The sequence below is a fragment of the Oratosquilla oratoria genome, chromosome 26 (assembly GCF_046742065.1).
Source record: "Oratosquilla oratoria isolate Oo_2021 chromosome 26, ASM4674206v1, whole genome shotgun sequence".
Taxonomy (NCBI): Eukaryota; Metazoa; Arthropoda; class Malacostraca; order Stomatopoda; family Squillidae; genus Oratosquilla; species Oratosquilla oratoria.
The window spans coordinates 46,920,544-46,936,929 of NC_134802.1; positions in this window are offsets into that span (position 1 = coordinate 46,920,544).

Genomic DNA, 16,386 nt, shown 5'->3' on the forward strand with positions numbered 1-16,386 from the left:
CTGGCGAAGGCTGCCGGGAACCAACGGGGTCCTGGTAATCGAACTCATGACCATCTGCTCATGAGTTCGACACTGTATCCACTGGTCTACCGCGCGGCCTATGCAAGTAAAGATTAAAATGAAACAAAATACGGATGAATATTTGGATTAAACATCTCTACTAACGGAAGTCGAATCCTAAGCTGTAAAATTAAGTATAAGGTGAGGACGAAAATTGTAGTCAAATCCGCACAGTCTAGGGTTCGAGTCCACATTGCAAAACTTTTAATCTATCATATATTCACACAAGATAGATACATAGAAATAAGATAAATATACTATTGGACACACGAAAAAGATAAACATTCATTGAATACATGACAAAATAGAATAAAGACAAATGTTTGATTTGATTGTGGGTTTCCTCGGGCATGAAACGAGCGCCTTCCCACCGAGCCATCCGGAGCTCCACAGGAAACGCGGAAGATTTCAATTGAGAAGAAACCCTGAGAGCGAAGGCGGGAAAGAAACGATTCAATAACGCAGCATCAACAGCATCATGGCCCTTTCATTTGCAAGCAATTCTCGACTCGTTGTTGCACAAATCACAGACCATCTGCGACTGATGTATAGTGTGACGAAGAACTACTGGGGACTAGGTGAGGGGGAGGAGAAGACGATTGAGAAGCTTGTAGATTTACTTTGAGGGATCGAAAGACGCTTCCAGGTTCACTTTACTTAGAGAAAACCTTCCCGATCATGTGGCCATGAACTCCAAGACCTTGTCTCATTGTTACTGTGAGGTCAGACTCACCCATCAAGAGTCTGTGCCTTAAGACAAAGAGCTCAAGGTCATCTTTAGGTGACCTGTTCTTGAAGAAAACTACTTCCGGAAACTTAAGCCAGACTTTTCAAATGACAACCCGCTCGCTCATTCCAGTGACTACTGAGAACCCCGAACCCGGGACACCTCATTAACATATGAATTCAAAACCCAATATTCCACAGAGAAGAGTCTGTACCTGGAAGAACTTAGCAGACAAGAGTTCAGTTAGTTCTTTGTGTCCTCTAATAACCAAAGAAAACGGCGACCAGCCTGTGTATATAAAGTCTATTCATGTGCAGGGGGCGGGGCTTATGTGAAAGGGAAAGTGCTTATATGTAAGGGGCGGGTTTATTTGCAAGGGGCGGGGCTTATGTGTAAAGGTCGGGGTTTATGTGGAAGGGGCGGGGCTTATGTGCAAAGGTCGGGGTTTATGTGGAAGGGGCGGGGCTTATGTGCAAAGGTCGGGGTTTATGTGCCAGGGGCGGGGCTTATGTGCAAGGGTGTAGAATTTATGTACAAGGGGACGGGGCTTATGTGCAAGGGAGCAGGGCTTATTTGCAAGGGGCGGGGTTTATGTGCAAGGGGAGCGGATATTGTGAGTGACGTCACGTGGACCTCTCTGGGTCGGAAATAGCAAAATTTGAGAATTGTATGCCATCATGTCGGGTTGGAGAACGTTTCTGACAAATGTGGGCAGATATGTGTGTTTAAGGCTTTGGGTGGGTGACATGTATACATACATTACATACACATATACAGTACATAAGGATAGCCCCTTATGTGTCGGCTGTCACTTGATTGCCGCTAGGTGATTTTATTCATCTCCGTGGCAACACACAGCTCGACGGTGCAATGATAGATACTCCAAGTTCGAATCCCGCCCAGGGCAGAAATAATATTAGTATCGCTACGCTGCGAGCCGTTACTCCAACTCTTGTGGGCAAGGACTTGGTTGTGTAAGATCACAGCATTACCCATAGATCGGGCACATATGAGCTCTGAGCTCTCATCTGGGAGGGTAATAGCTGTCAACCACGAATCCAGCACGTGATTCAAGGCCATGGTGAATCACACACTCCTCTGTAGCGAAGTGGTTCGAGTCTACATCGATGACCTTTTTCTACTGGAGCAAATTATGCGAACCTGGATGTGGCCGAGAGGTACAATAGTCGACAAAATGTCAACATCAAAAGCCAAGCCAAGCCAAACCAAGCAAAACAAAAACAAAACAAAACAAAACAAAACAAAACAAAACAAAACAAAAACAAAACAAAAACAAAACAAAACAAAACAAAACAAAACAAAACAAAACAAAGCCAAGCCAAGCCAAGCCAAGCCAGGCAAGGCAAGGCAAAAAACAAAACAAAACAAAACAAAACAAAACAAAACAAAACAAAACAAAAACAAAAACAAAAGCAAAAACAAAAACAAAGCAAGGCAGAGCAAAGCAAAGCAAAGAAAAAAAAAGTAAATAAAATCAAAGTAAATAAAATTAAACCAAATACAAACACAAAGCAAAAAGAAGAAAAAAAAAAGCATGGTCAAAAATAAAGCAGAAGTAAAATCAATTCAAAACAAACCAATTCAACGCAAATAAATTAATGAAAATTAAAGCTGTTCAATGCAATTCAAACCTAAATTATTCAAACTATAGCAACTCAAAGCAAAGTAAATAATTTTTAAGCAATACAAAAAGTAAAGCAAAGACACTAAAATGAAAGTAACCTAATTCAAAGTAATTACAATAATAATAATAATAATCCATCCATCCATCTATATACCAAAGGATATGTGCCCCTTCCAATAGAGGTAGCCAAGTCAAACGGCAAGTACCCACTCCCACCCATTCCACTCCCACCCATTCCACTCCCACCCATTCCACTCCCACCCATTCCACTCCCACCCATTCCATTCCCAACCATTCCACTCCCACCCATTCCACTCCCACCCATTCCACTCCCACCCATTCCACTCCCACCCATTCCACTCCCAACCACCACCCTTTCCTCTCTCCCATCATAGCTCCTCATGGATGAAGGGTCATACCTGTATCCTTCCCAGTGACCTAGGTCAGAAGCAATGTAGCATGACACAGCATTTCAACAGCAAGGTCGCTTCAGTTAATCGACGACCGCCCCCCTCTCAGTCCCCTCATGCAGAAAAAGAGAAGACGGGGAGAAATCCCTTCGGGCTGCAGCAAAATATTATTCATACATAACCACTCCCTACCCCCATCTCCTCTCTTCCATTCATCACAGTGTCATCTATACACAGCCATTCTCCACTCATTTCTATCTCCTACCTTCTCCCTTCCTTGCTCAACAGGCATTCCCCTCTTGCTCAACGCCCCTTCCACCCCATCCATCCATCTCATCCTTTGTAGTCCCCTGAAGTTCATTTCCTCTACCTCTGCCTTCCACACCTCTTTTACTAACATTTCTTCTCCCATTCTTTTCATGTGTCCAAAACATCCCAATATTCTTTCATCAGCCCTATCTGCCATCTCCTTTTCCAACCAAGCTCTTCATCTCACCTCCTCATCTCACACTCTATTCAGTCTTGTAACCCCTATCATATTTCTCGGACATTTCATTTTATACAAACTTAAAATTTTCGTCTCTGCCTCTCTTAAATTCAATGTTTCTGCCAAATTCAGTGTTGTCGGCACAATCACCCCCTCACACAGTCTCCTCCCCGCATCCACTCCCAAATGCCCACTTCCCTTCCCCGAAGGCATTTACTTGCTTCTCTCAGTCCACAATCTACTCCACCTCCACTCCTCCACTTCCTGCCACATGCGACCCCAAACACCCAGAGCCATCCACTCCCAGCCCTTCTCCCCCAAGATCCACCTCCAACTACCTGCCATCCTTTCTCCTTTCCACACATCACCACCCTACCTTTATCTACATTTACCCCCAACATTCTCCCATCGCATACCCTCCAAAACTCCGTCACCAACCCCCCTATTCCCCCGACCTTCCCACAAGCTCAATGTCATCAGCAAACAACAACTGGCTCACCTCCCACTTCTCTCCATTTTCTTCAACCATCCCCAGTCCCCTGCTCACTACCCTCGTCCTCACCTCCCGCACCACTCCATCCATGTGCACATTGGACAGCCACGGCGACACGACACATCCCCGTCACAGCTCCACCCCCAACCGAAACCACTCGCTCTCTCCATTTCCAATTCCAGCTCAGGCTCCACCACTCTCGTAAAAACTTCTTACTGCCCCCAACAGCCCTCACCTAGTCCCATACAGCCACAAAATCTCCCACAGTGACCCCTTGTCTACCCCGTCACAAGTCCCCTCCAAATCCACAAAAAAAAAAAAAAAAAAAAAAAAAAAAAAAATCTTATCCTTTGGCAAAGCTCTCTCACACATCTGCCACACCGCAAAAATCCGATCTGCGCAATCCCTACTCCACCCAAACCCAAACTTCTCCCTACCAACTACTCCCTATCCTCCTCTCCCAATCCTCTCACTTAAAACCCTCCCATATGCATTCCCAACTACACACAACAAACTGATCCCTCTGAAACTACTACACTTACATTTGTCCCCTTTTCCCTTATAAAACGGAACTATACAGGCACTCCTCCAGTGCTCTGGCACTCTACCCTCCCTTAGGCACACATTAAACAACCTCACGAGCCAGTCCACAATTAATGTACCTCTGTTCTTCAGAAATTCCAGACCTTACCCATAGCCCCAGAAATTCAGGCCGTATACGTGATGGCTGGGCTGCATGAGAAATCCTGGTACGATAATAATAACACATGCATCGCTTGCTCAGGTGTAAACTGGTCCCAGTGTCGACAAGCTTGCAACACGCGGGAGGGGGAGGAGAGGCTGGAGGTGGGGAAGTAGGAAGTGGGGGCGAGGGAGGAGAGAGGGAGAGGGGAGAGGTGGAATTAGGATGAGAGGGTGAAGAGAGGGAGAGGAGCGAAAGGAGGTTGAAGGGGGGGAGGAAAAAGGGTGAGCTAGGAGTGTGTGGGAGGTGTGGAAAGGTGAGAGTTGGGGAGAGGATGGGGTGGGGAGAGGGGTAGAAGGGGGAGAGGAGGTAGAGAGGCAGAAGGGGAGAGGGGGAGGGGGAGAGGGGGAGAGGGGTGGTAGATAGAGTCTTCGGTCCAGAGCCTAGAAAACTGTACCGAATCCTCAACAGCTCAGGTAGTTTCTGTTCTTCTTTAACCACTCCTACGACCCTTAAACCTTCGTTCTTTGTTGATTTATTGTGATGGGGGATATGAATGCAGCTGTCGTGTTCCTTGTGTTTGATGAAAGGGGATTGAGGACTTTGTGTGTGTATGTGCATTTATATGGACTGTGTAAGTAATACTTAACTGTACTGGAATGCTTGGAGGATGAGGATGAGGACGAGGAGGGAGATGTTAAGAGTAAGAGCAGCAGCAGTAGCAGTGATAGTAGAAAAAAAAATGAAAGAGAGAGAGAGAGAGAGAGAGAGAGAGAGAGAGAGAGAGAGAGAGAGAGAGAGAGAGAGAGAGAGAGAGAGAGAGAGAGAGAGAGAGAGAGAGAGAGAGAGAGAGAGAGAGAGAGAGAGAGAAAGATTTGGTTGTCCGGTAAGAAGGAACTGGTTCCGGGTAAGGTACCGGGAAGATTATTAGCCATTTGAGTGTAAAGAAGAGGGCCGCGGCTGCTTCGAGAAGGAAGCGCTTGGAATGGCCCCCTCCTTCACTCGCATCCAAGACACAAATATGTCTTTATTACACGAAGACCAGGGGCCGTTCCGAAAAATCTCAGAACTCCAAAACGAAGTTCAAAACGTGAACCATCCGATTTATCTTTGTTTTGGTGATTTTTTGTTGTTGTTGTTGACAGGATCCTTCTCTTTTTGTTCTTTTTCTTTATTTTTTGCTCTATTTCCATGTTATTCGTCTATTGTGGCTGGAGGGAGGGACTGAGGGAGAGGAAGAGGGAGTGGGAGAAAGAGAGAGAGAGAGAGAGAGAGAGAGAGAGAGAGAGAGAGAGAGAGAGAGAGAGAGAGAGAGAGAGAGAGAGAGAGAGAGAGAGAGAGAGCACGACGGAAGAATTTTCTGGCGTGTGTTCATCAATTCTCTCTCATGTCGGCAGAAAGACTCAAAAGATCTCGACTTACAAAAAATTTTCTTTTCGAGAAATTTTGTATCAATATAACCGATTAGAAAAGTAAAAAAAAGGGGAGATACACAATTATGAATGTAGATTCTTCATATATTTGGGGGAAAATATATTTATATGAAAAGAATTTTAATTATCATGGAGTTCGAAAAAACGTTTGTCATTGATTGCCTCCCATAGAGGCATGGAAATGATTCCATTTAAGCACGTGTGTGCGCGTGAATGCGCGTGCATCAGTGCATGTATGCGTGAGCGTGCGCTCATATATGCATGTATGCGTGCATACATCTATGTGTATATTGACAGTAACATATAAATAACATAATTTACGCACGCTTCAAGGGAAATGGAGACAAGATCCGTGGTCTCTGTTACACATAAAAATAAATAAAAGAAGAAAGAGAGAGAGAGAGAGAGAGAGAGAGAGAGAGAGAGAGAGAGAGAGAGAGAGAGAGAGAGAGAGAGAGAGAGAGAGAGAGAGAGAGAGAGAGAGGGAGAGAGAGAGAGAGAGAGAGAGAAAGAGAGCATAACATAAGAACATAAAAATGAAGGATACTGCAAGGGACCATAAAGACTACACCTAGGCAGTTTCATGTCTATTACCACCTGTCATCCCCCATCCATAAATTTTTCTAACAATTTCTTAAAACAGATAGTATCAGCGCTCACTACATGGTTACTAAATCTATTCCATTCGTTGACCACCCTATTAGTATACCAATTCTTTCCTATTTGTCAAATTTAAATCCATTACTGTGAGTACTGCCCTGTTGTCTTAATATGATCACCTTGTTTGCGTCGCCCTTGTTAAAGCCTTTGATCCACTTGAACACATCTATTAGATCACCCCGCACTCGTTGTCTTTCCAGAGAGTGTAAGTTAAGGTGCCTAAGCCTCTCTTTGTAGGGTAACTTTCTGAGCCAATGTTTCACTTTGGTCACTCTCCTCTGTACTGATTCTAGTGAACTGATGTCCATTCTGTAGGACGGAGACCAAAACTATACCGCACAATCAAGAATATGTCTAACTAACGCTAGATAGAGTTTGATAACTGTCCTAGCAACAAAACCTAGTGCTCTGTTAGCTTTATTCCTGACTCTAATGCATTGTTTCCTGGATTTAAGGTCAGGACTCACTAGAACTCCCAAGTCTCTCTCGCACTCAGTTTTCTCTAAAAACGTGTTATCTAAGCTATATCTATTTTTGGGGTTGTGTAGCCCTACATTTAACACGCTCCACTTCGACATATTGAAGTCCACTTGCCATTTCACCGACCATGTGAACAATTTGTTAAGATTATCCTGCAGAATCTCTGCGTCGTCCCCTGACCTAATTTGGTGTCCTATTTTAGTGTCGTCTATAAACTTACTAACATCACTATTAATCCCATTGTCCAAGTCGTTTATGTACATAATAAACAATAAGGGATCCAAAACCAAGCCCTAGGGAACTCCACTAGAAACACTCTCGTATTTGGATTTGCACTCTCACCATTTATGGTGACCCACGTTTTCTGTCACTGATCCAAGCCTTACTCGTAATCCATTCCAACACTTTTCTTCCTATGCCATGGGCTTTGATTCTATTTAGTAGTCTCTGGTGAGGCACCTTGTCGAACGCTTTGCTAAAGTCAAGGTAAATAACATCGTAACTATCATTGTTATCTGACGCCTTATATACGTTTATGTAAAAAGATAGAAGATTAGTTACACATGAATTACCCTTGGAGAAACCATGCTGCGAGTCACGGATCAAATTATGTCTCGTGATGTGATCTCCGAGTCTATTAACTATTATTAATTCAAGCATTTTACCTACAACTGATGTCAGACTGATTGGCCTGTAGTTGCATATAGACGATTGATCTCTCTTCTTGAAAACAGGAACGTTTGCCTGCACCCAAGCAATAGGCACAAAACCAGTGTTGCAGACTTATTAAATATTTCTGTTAACTGGCCGTATATTTCAAATTTACACTCTTTAAGCACTCTCGGAAATTTTTTCGTTTGGACCCGGGGATTTTGTAGCTTTAAGTCTTTCAATCTGTTTGACTACTTCTACCTTACTAATGCTGATATTTGATAGTCTACTTTCTTCATCCCCACTGAAAATCGGATCGCGGTCAAGTATCTTATCTAACCTCTCCTTAGTAAACACCGAGAGAAAATATTTGTTAAACTCCTCGCTCATTTTTTCTTCCGATTCTATCATGAAATATTCGTCGTTTTAAACTGGGCCCATTCTTTCCTTATTTTTTGTTCTGTAGAGATGAAAGAAGCCATTGGGATTGGATCTCGCTTGTCTGACGACCTTAATTTCATAGTTACATTTCGCTGTGCTCGTATTCTTTTTAACAAGTCTTGCCATATCGTTATATTTGTATCTAAAGTGTATTTCTTCGTGTTTTATTCCTATGTACAATCCTCTTTTTTATTCAAATCTCATGTTTCATTCTGTCCGTCATCCATTTGGGAGTATTCTATTCTTCCGTATTGACTTGAGGAATAATTTTATTTTATGCATTTAGAATTAAAGCTGTTAGGTTACTGTACATTTCATCCAAATCGCTGACCGGTATGAAGACCTCGCGCTTGTAAGTGATCAAATGTCTTATATATTCTCTCATCTCATCAAAATTGGCTCTCCTGAAGTCCGGTACTAGAACCTTATTCGTACTATTTAATTCTTCCCAATTAATATTGAATCTTATTTCATGATGATCACTAGAGCCTAGACTATCTTCTATTTTTGCGTTACTTGTTAGGTGCTCATTATTAGTTAAACGTAAGTCCAGAATATTCTCTCCCCTCTTAGGATCGGTAATCATTTTAGTAAATTATCCTGTATCACATATAAGAAAAATTGCGCTTCCTGGTCTCCTACTAAAATTTCCCAATCAATGTTTCCTTAATTAAAATCTCCCATGATCACAAAATTTTTGCACTGGGATGCTCTGCAAATTTCATGAATCGGGGGATCAGTCTGCTCAATGCTAAGGTTAGGAGGTCTATATAGGACACCAATAACAAGTTTCTTATTCTTGCCTATAATCTTCACCCAAATAGATTCCGTACAATCCTCTGCCTTAATCGAATTGTTGGTAATACAGTTTATTGTGTTTTTAACGAAAAGTGCTACTCATCCCCCACTCCTGCCAACCCTGTCCTTGTGAAAAAACTTATATTCTTCTCTCTCGATTTCCGGAAGGAAATGTCTATCAGCTATGTTGATCCAGGATTCAATAATAGCTATAATAAAAGATTTATCTACGTATGTTTTACCTTGCAGCAAATAATTTTTATTTATTACGCTTCTGATGTTTGTATAGTAAACTTTTGTTTTTTCATTCTTTCACCTTATTACGTGGTTCTTTTCACAGTCCCTCTCTGAGCTGTTTCTATTGCCTAAACTATTTTCCTGTACTTTCCCCCGATTTCCACGTAATCTACCTGAAAAAACCTGCAGGATGCCTACTTCTTGCTCAAGGAATTCAGCAAGGAACCGAAATCCTTTGAGTGACAAGTGAATCCCGTCCCTTTTATATAGACGATTCTTACCGTAAAAGCGATCCCAATAGTCAACAAATGCCCATCCATTAGCCTTATAATGTTTTGCCAGCCTGCAATTCATCACAATAGCCCTGGAATGCCGCATGCCTCCAACTCTACGTCTTGGAAGGATTCCACATACAACAGGAACCTCTCCCCATTCCTACTCTTATCTAGCACATCCTGGAACCGCGCGAACAATTCCTCATTCCCTAATTTACCTATGTCATTCCTCCCAGAACTCAAACAAACCATGGGTTTCTCATCTTCCCCGACTATGCACTCTTCTATCCTGTCTCTAGCATCACCTATCCCCGCCCCGGGGAAACGCACCTGGGTCCTATGCTTCCTTTGTCACAGAAGGCCCTATCTAAGTACCTCACCTGGCTATCTCCTACAACCATAATTTTAGCTGTGGGCAGAGGTCTAGCGACTGCCCTACCCTTTTTCTCTTGCATCTTCTTTGTTTCTTCTTGTAGACCCGCGAGAGCTTGAAAAGAGTTTCTACATTCAAGCGACCCTGGTGAGGGCCTTTTACCATCTCTCCGTGTTTTGTTTGTCACTGTTTCCCACCCAGGTTCCAAACATGGTTTGTCGTCCGTGTTTTGGGCCTTCGAGCGAAGAACTCGATTCGCCTCTTTAAAGCCCTCTATAAGGCTACAGTTCTACGTAGAGATTGTACCTCTTTGGCGCAGAACACAGAAACACAACCACTCGCCATTTCACGGTTTGAAGCAGCCGTGAGAAGGGAGAGAGGAAGAGAGAGAAAGAAGGGGAGAGAGAGAGAGAGAGAGAGAGAGAGAGAGAGAGAGAGAGAGAGAGAGAGAGAGAGAGAGAGAGAGAGAGAGAGAGAGGCAGAGAAAGGGGGAAAGGGAGAGAGAGGGGGAGAGATGGAGAGAGAGAAGGGGACAGATAGAGAGAGAGGGGGAGAGAGGTAGAGAAAGGGGGGAAGAGAGAGTTACATGGCCATACGAACAGCAACAGACAAATAGTTCCTTACAAGGCTGTTCTGGTATGTTTGAGAGGAAAGAGGGGAGGAAGGGGAGAAGGGTGACTGACCAAGGTGAGAATTAAATGGGGAAGGACCAAGTGGGGGGAGGGGTGAAGAGAGGGAGGCTTGTGGTTAAGGGAGAAGAGAGGACGCGGTCACTCTTCTTGGCTGCGTCATGTCGTGGCCTTCCCTCGGTCACCTTTTCTTCTAGTTTGCACTTTTATGCTTGACATTTCTTGCACTCTGTCATCTTGCACCGTTATATCACTTTGACATTTTTCAATTTTCACTGATTTATCGGATCACTGTTTAATACACCATCAAGTGAGGCCTAGATAAAGCTTCCATCCACCTACAAAGGGGATGGTGACTACATTTACCCACACTGGCCCTCTGAACCACGCAGTGGGCCTCTGTGACCCGAGGGTAGAGGCTGTCCGACCGACCGAGAGAGCGCGTGTGTGATAGAGAAAGAACGTGTGAGAGAGGGAGAGAGAGAGAGAGAGAGAGAGAGAGAGAGAGAGAGAGAGAGAGAGAGAGAGAGAGAGAGAGAGAGAGAGAGAGAGAATTTTGCAGGAGAAATCTTAATATCTTAAACGAAAGGCAATTTGCGTAATAATACACCATTCCAGGCCAACGTAATGAAGTTAAACTTCCTATCAGTCGAGTTAATTTGTTCATAAGTGTATTATAATCAAAATTATTAACATTAAAGTGTAGTGATAACATCGGGGAAATATAAGAATATCAATTCAATACTTTCATAGCCGTTCTCATTGGTGGGGTGGTTAATAGATATTGTATTAATATCTATTTAGCGATATCATGTATCCTTGTTATTGGTGTGAAAGGTTAGATTCTTCAGCATCGTTCTACTTGTCACAAGGTTACTGTATCCCTCTTGGTAGAGAAGGGTTAGTGGTGATTGTATATATATATATATGTATATATATATATATATATATATATATATATATATATATTGATTAAAATCAACTGTGCTAATAGCTTTGGATATTTTGAGATACAACTTCTTCAGTTTGAAGAATACCTTTTTTCTCCATAGTTCAAAGTATGAACAAAATCATTCATAATGTCAATTCCATGGATAAGGAGGTGTAGAGATAGGTGCTGATGAATGCCGAAAAATATAATAATATTATGTAATAGTACAAAAAGCTGTTGGTACTGACACCGAAAACATAATATTTTTCGCCTCCTTACAGAAGCTTCTTCAGGGTGACAACTACAACTCCGATGGCTACAAGGTCTACTTTCGATGAAGAGTAGGTGAAGAATGATGCACAATGGCTGACCGTCAAACTTTATGAAGCAGGGAAATTTGGAAATAGGAGAGGTCACCGAGGGTCCCTAGGTGAGGTCACCGGAGTAAGACAGGGTCCGAGGAAGTCTCTAAGCGAGGTCACAAGGAAAGGCGGTGACGAAAGATGACTCTGGGAGTGATCACTGTGCGGAGTAGGCAATGTTGAAAGGAGTACCTGGGTGAGGTCACTAGGAAGAATAGGGAAGGTCATCATTCTCGTCACAGACTGCAAAGAGGAAGCTCTAGCTTGCCTTCTAGTTCTTGGTCCTGTGTGATGGGGGTATTGGTGTTGCTGAGGGTCCTGGCAACCACTATGTTCCTGAGGTGGTTCAGGGTCAAGTTGTCTATGAGATCGTTGGTGGGCAAGGTGTTCCTGGAGGCGGGCTGATGGGAGGATGAAGTCTGCGGCTTGTTGTATGTTGATGGAGGACTGTCGAGTTGTGATAGATACAGCTTCAGCGATCTGCAATCTTTTAAAACTTATTTTTTGTGGAGTATAATAGTGTTGTGTATTAATGTGTTCATTGGGGGCTTCATGTCGTGGTGGTCAATGTAGTGTTGAAAAATGGAGCCTTGGTTTCGGTGGTGTTGGAGACGTCTTCTTAGTGTAGTGGAGGTTCTACCAATGTAGGAAAAGGAGCCGTCACAGCGGCCCTCCTGGCATGTAAACTTGTAAACTACGTTGGTAGAAGCCTCCTTCGGTATCTTTGGTGTGGTGCTATTTTTCATGATTAGGGATCTGGTCAGATTAGCCTTGCAGAAAATTCTAACATTAATAGAAGAGTCTTTGTCTGTAGGAATGACTCCTCTTTTTAAGATACCTTTAATGGCATCGCATTCTTCTTTGTAATGGCTATGGAAGTGATTTTGGTGGTATATGGTGATTTGATTGGTGACCTGGTTTGGAGCCGGATCTGGGGTGGCGTATTGATCCAGTTTCTTTTTGATGACATCTTCGATCAATTGGTCAGAGAACCCGTTATTAGTGAGAAGTTGTCGAATACAGTCGAGCTCCCTGTGCGTCTCCCTCCAGCTGCTACAATGGGTAAGTGCTCTGTTAACATATGTTGCAGCCACAGATCTTTTATAGGCTGCAGGACATTCCCCACGGGCATTTAAACAACGTCCAATATTGGTGTCTTTGGTGTATAGTTTGGTGCTAAAACCTTTTTCAGTTTTGCTGATGTCTAGGTCGAGGAAGGGAAGACGTCTCTCTACACTCTGCTCGTGTGTGAAAGTCAAGCAAGAGTTGTCCAAGAAGGCAGAAATCAGGTCGGGGACGTCATCGTTTGAATTGGTGATAAAGATGTCATCTATGTACCTGGCATAAATTGCTGAGGAAGGTTGATGGTGGAAAGTCTTCTCCTCAACGTGGGCCATGTACATATTTGCAAAGAGGACCCCTTGTGGTGAACCCATTGCTACGCCATCAACTTGCCTGAAGAGTTCTCCTCGGTGAGGGAGGAAAGGGGCTTCCTTGGTACAGGTTTCGAGCATAGACTTTAGAACGTCTTCGGAGATGTCAATTATGGGTCGATCGCTTCTATAGATTCGGTTTAAAATTATGTCAATTGTCTCATCTACTGGAACATTGATGAAAAGGGATTCCACATTCAGGGGGGTGATATCTTGACAAGGTGGAGTAGTACGCAGGAGATCAATGAACTCGGTGACAGAGGAAACTGAACGTCCTGTGGGGACATACGAGGTTAAAAGACTATTTAGTTTTTTGGCAACATGGTAGGTGGGGGTGGTGATTTGTGATATGATAGGTCTGAGGGGGTTACCTGGCTTGTGGGTTTTTACGATGCCGTAGCAGTATCCTGGCCTGAAATCTCCTATTGCTTTGTTGAAGTGCTTGGTGGTTCTCGGACTCAATTGCCATTACATCTACCGACCAAGCCCAGAAAGTAAACGAATAGAAATAGAAAATCTCATTGACCAGCTCTTATCTTTACAAAATGAGAAATGTGTTACTCTTTCCACAACCATCAGGGAGGAGCTTGTTGGAGAAGCTGGCAGAAACCGAGGTAATTTCAGGAGTACACTCCTTACCCCAGAACTAAAGAAGGCCGCCAAGGAGCTTAGGGAAAGGGAAGACATCATTATCCGCAAAGGAGATAAGGCGGCGGTGTACGTCATAATGGAAAAGGCCATCTACCTCGAGAAGATGGACACGATCCTGGAGAACCCCGCAAAATTCCAGCGCCTTCAAAAAGATCCTAGTGACGCTCTGAAGAAGATCAACAGTCTCATCCAACAAGCCAATAGAACCACCAAAGTAAAATTTTCCTTCTTTTCTTCCTGAATAATATTACATTTGGCTTGTCAATTTACACCAAGGGACTCCCAACTGGGACCCTCAACTTACTCACTAAGCCACCTCGTACCGACATCACGACTTTCCCAGTCCAATGATCTTTAGTCTTACATCTAAGTGCTTCCCCTAAAGACGTGACTTTACTCCCATGAACCAATACAATTTTCTCCTCCTCCACCCTTTCTCTAATCAGAAAGACTGTTACAAACGTCTTAAGAAATACTGCTTCCTCAAGCAATCACGATATCGATGCTTGACTGGCTTAGTTTACATATTGTAGGATCAACATAATGCAGCAATAAAATCAGGTCCTTAGCGGTTGTTTATAAACTTTAGACGAGGAGCGGGATTATGCAACTCCTTCATTGCTATTATTTACCAAAAATCCAACCCGTAAAACGAAATTTTTGCCACCTACCCCTCTATCTACCTTGTCTACTTCTATCTACTAGCCTCTTACAGGGCTCGGCAGCTACCTTTGGTCGTCCCGACCAACCATTTTCTACTACCCCCTTACAGGGCTCGCTGAAATATATTCTTTGAAAATATCATATACAAGAAGTTATTTAAAACTATTTCTGCATAAACTGGCAAAAATGTTAAAAGCATTATCCTTCAATGGACGGTGTAATCAAAACACATGTCACACATAACAAAGAAATAAGTAAACCTTCCAAAACGCATACATGTTTGTAAAACTTTTAAAAGAAAAAACAATTCAAGCAAGTAAATGTTGAATAGTTTTAGATGTCGACATCTTCCTGAATATAAAAATTGAAGTTAGAGCAGCAATTAATATTGAAGAAATGATGACACTGAGAATAACTGTATAATTGGTAGAAGAATCATTTTGAGGAAGATCTCAACATTGATCTTCTTATATTCAAAGGGGGAGAGTTTTCAGGTAATGTGATGCTGAAGTTTGCGAGATATGACTCTTCAGCCAAATGCATGGTACTAAGGGTATTGGCAATAGTGGAAAATGTGCCTGCATGTATTTCACACATGGTCATTTACCCATTTTACAAAATTAAGTTCGAAACATAAAAAGAAACACATTTATGAAAGTGATCTTTACAACTACACTCTTTATTAATTAAATTTTTATTTTCTGTATGTGCGTTTGTGCCTGTGTGTCTGTATGTGTGTGTGTGTGTGTGCGCGCGCGCGCGTTCACCGGTCCGTTTTGCGTGTGTATATCGCCCTGTCTGCGTTTATCTGTTTGTCAGTCTGTGCCTACCCGTCTGCATTCCCGTCTATCTATTTGTTTGTCTGTGTCAGGCATTTATCCATTGCTTACCAACATGTTTGTTTATATGCCTTTGCTTTCTTTAGTTCCTCTTTACGTTCTTTCTGCAAATTTTTATTTTCCCTCCTTTCTCCACGTTTTCTTTGCCCTCTTGCTCTCGGTGCTTCTCCTCTCCTCCTCGTCCTTCTTTCAACCTCTCTCCCTTCCTCTCTCCCCCCTCCTATCCTCGTTTTCATTCACTTTCTACTTTGGTTTTTCCTTTCGTTTTCTTTTTTTTATGTTGTTGTATTTCGCCCAGAGTTAAAGATTTTGACAGCTTACGTCGGAAATAGATCATCATCTTTTGTGCATATGCGGCACACCCCGTCTTGTATGTTTGCGCGTTCTTGCGTATGTTTGCGAATGCTTGCGTATATTTGCGTATGTTTGCGCATGTTTGCGTAAGCTTACGTATGTTTTCGTATACGTGCGTACGTTTGCATATATTGGCGTATGTTTACTCCATGCGTAAATGCAAGCAAATTCCTACATACAGCTTGGAAGTGAAATCTTTGTCGATGTAATTTTTCAGTTTCTGTAATAATTTTTCGATACATCTTTCCTTCCTATTTATTCTCATTAATTTCCCATGACAAAGATTATGCAAACCTTAAAGATATAATTTTTTTTCTCTACAAGAAGAAGACGGCTGTAACTACATGATTTAGACCATGTGCAATAGAATTCAATTATCTAATGTAGAAGAATCGAGGATATTACAGTTCAACTTATCTTCCCACTTCCCACTTCCATTTAATCATGTTTGTCTGCCACACACACAGACTACAGACACACAAATGATATCTGATACAAGAGACTGCCGGTCGCAATACCTGGGATAATCCGTGGTCTTCAAAGACCTCAGGTTCAATAGGTCTGTCTCTCTGGAGAGGGTACTGGAAGCCAACCTTCCAGGGGGTGCTGCGAGGCTACAGAAGAGATGCGTTCTGGATGTTTACCATGTTGGCGTCGGGACGCCCTTTCAGG